This window comes from Lipotes vexillifer, unplaced genomic scaffold (genome assembly GCF_000442215.2).
Source record: "Lipotes vexillifer unplaced genomic scaffold, Lipotes_vexillifer_v1.1 scaffold165, whole genome shotgun sequence".
Lineage (NCBI taxonomy): Eukaryota > Metazoa > Chordata > Mammalia > Artiodactyla > Lipotidae > Lipotes > Lipotes vexillifer.
In genome coordinates, this window is record NW_006799066.1 from 284,265 (window position 1) to 287,359 (window position 3,095).

The window sequence follows — 3,095 nt, forward strand, 5'->3', positions numbered from 1 at the left end:
CACCTATAGCTACTAGGCTACACTGATCACAGGCTGACTGCTCTATAGTTTCAACAATGCTCTATGGCATAAATTGTTCTACAAACTAATCCAATCAAACTTGGACTCCTCCAAAGGAATAGTTCCCAAGCTCAGTGTCTGGTGTTTGTTCTCACCCCAGGAGGGCTGCTCCCAACTGTCCCCTTCCCTAACTCTCTCCCACAAACTAGTTGGCTTAGAGTTCAGCCTGTATCTTGATTCTTCTTCCAGTTGTCCCCCAACACAACCCCCAAAATGTTTTTGAGAGCACCCTTAGGCTTGAACTTCACTACGTTATGCTGCAAATGATATCAGTTCCTTTGAAAAACGTTTAGGTGCTCTCTGTTTACAGCCTGATTCCCAGCCCAGACAAATCTTTGAGCCAGGAATTTGAAGCTGGGGGTGGCAAAATGGTAAGCTCCACTCAGAGCGATATTCCCACTCCAGGAGCTGAGTGCTTGGTGGCAGGTAATGGGCAGCAGCCTAAGGCCCTCTTTGCTTGCTTTGTCTAGTATGCAACCATTGTTTTACAAGCCTGGGTAAGGAAAATCTTGGTCCAAATAGTCTCAGCAGCTCCCTGTTCAAGGTAGAGCCTTTGTTTAATGAGCAGAGGCTGGCTCCTCACCACTCAACAGCACCTGCTCAGAACTTAGCCTCAGGAACAGACAGGATGAGAAATGCTGATGTCATGCTTCTCCTACTGGGAGCTCCTCCTACTGGGAACTGGAGAGAGAGGGATTCCTGTGTTCTTGACTGATAGGAGAGGTGAGGGAGGGAATGGTCTTGATTTTTTGATGGAATTTTTATAGATTTTCTTGATTAGATATTTCTTCATTTGTATGCCCTGAAGACCATTTTCAGAGGCTTTAAAGGGTTAGTTGTGTTTTTTACATTAATTTTCATTAGTTCTAATGGGGATTAGGTCCATAGAGCATCTCACACTGTTAAGTTGAAAATCAGTCTTTCTTTATATTGCATTTTATCTTTTCAAATTATTGATATGATTTGTGTATCCCAACTAAAGCAGGTGATTTCATGAAAATTAGACAACATCTACTTTAGATGCCCATGTATGTTCTTCTTAGGGAAATGATCATGCATGTATTTTTAAATAAAAGATTGCATAGAATGCAAACAGCGATTTTTAAGTGTAATATAGCACACGTTGTGCTCCTTTGAAAACCTTCATATTTCTTCTTTTCTAGACGGTTGTGCTGATCAACACTGCTTCAGGTGCCAAAAGTTAATAATGAGACTAAGTAATAATAGAGAAAGACTGTAAAACATGCCCATTAAGGAGACTGACCTTATATTAAATTAGTGCTTGCTATGGAATATGAAAAAGTAGTGAGTAATCAAAAAGAATTAGAACAAGTCAAAGTGTGTCAGAAGATAAAATTAATTCAATTTAAAATCTTTTCATGTAAATTATAAGTAACGGTAACACAGACCTTATAAATGACATTAAAGCTGTAGTCATGTTTTAGTGGGAGATCAAATATAAGAATCTTATAAAAATTTCACATTGAAATTTGGCAGATGAAATACTCTGGATATTAAGAATTTAGCCCAATGATAAAGTTGCCTTTTGCATGCATGCTTTTTGTTGAATAATCAAATACACTTTTCTGCTTGAAATAACCTACATAAAACTGTACCATAAACAGTGTATAAACTCTTCCGTCAGAGTGTCAGTGACTGAGAAATAAGACACCAGGAGGTTAAGCAGTTTTCCTACTTTTCACATGGTAAAATGGCTCCAAGTAATTTCAAATCAGTTTTCTTTTGAAGGAAAGAATCACAAGTAGATGAGGATATTCCAGAAACCTAGGGTCAGGATTTCAGGTTCTCTGAAAATTTGAAGGGAGTGAAGAATAAGAACGTGAGAGGTGGGTCAAAGATATCAGGTGACCCTTTGAATATTTTAAGGTTATAAGAAATTTTCCTGAGATCAGAATTTTTGTTCAAAACACATTTAATTTATAGATAAAAAATAACGTGACTGGGATTCTCTACTTTTCAGTCTTGCTACGTTTTATTCACCATTTGTGAAGTATTGGTGAGTAATTCTGCTCAGATGTTTTGCTAAAACTTTTGGCTGTCACTCAATTCCAAAACTGCAGGAATTGACATTTTTATGAAATGATCCCCTGAAACTGCTGAGTTTTCAACTGAGGTTTTAATATGAGGAGATACAAGCTTCAGTTTCATAATGAAACTCAAGCAGCTCGGTTTAGTTCAAGTTTCACATGAACATAAAACCTAAAGACTAATGAAAACAATCACTAAACTTGATACATTAAATCCAAACTCATAACCCTACTCTAACTATCATGGCTATATTAATAGCATGCTTTTAATCTTATCAAATATCTAGAAAGTTGTGTGAAATTTCACAGTAAGTCAGAGCCAAATTATCCATTATCAGAACCATGTTTTCCTTTGTGTCCAAAGCCATAATTAAACCTCAGACTTCTGCCTATGAACTTCTGCCTTGAACTTATCCATTCAGCAAACATTAATGAGTGTTTACTATGTGTCAGGCACTGTGATATATTTGGGCATACAAAGTTGAATAGGGAGTTACTTGTCCTCAAAGAGCTAATGGTGAGGAAATGATCATTCAATGTGACAAGTGTGATGCTTTTAGAATGACAGGAGAATAAAAGGGGAACATGTAAATCATACAGACCAAAGTATAGCTGAGGAGGAGTTTCCAATGGGTGAACATATTTTAAGAGAAGAAATGGTAGGGAGGTAGGCAGGGGAAGATAAGGGGTTCAAGGCAGAAGTATATCAGGCAGAATATGAAGAATGAAAATATGCAAGCGTGAATGAGAGAACTTCCTAATTACAGGTAGCTAGGTACATATTACAGAAGCCTAGGGCACAATGGTGAAAGGTGAAGCTGGAAAAGTAGGGACAGGCCAGTTTGTGGAAGGCTTTATATACTAAACTGAAGAGTTTAAATATTACTTTGAAATCTTAGAGCAAAATAAAGAGATTTGAGTAGAAGAGTGACATGGTCAGGTTGGATTTTCAAAAGATACCTCTAACAGTGCAGAAGATGGAGGGAG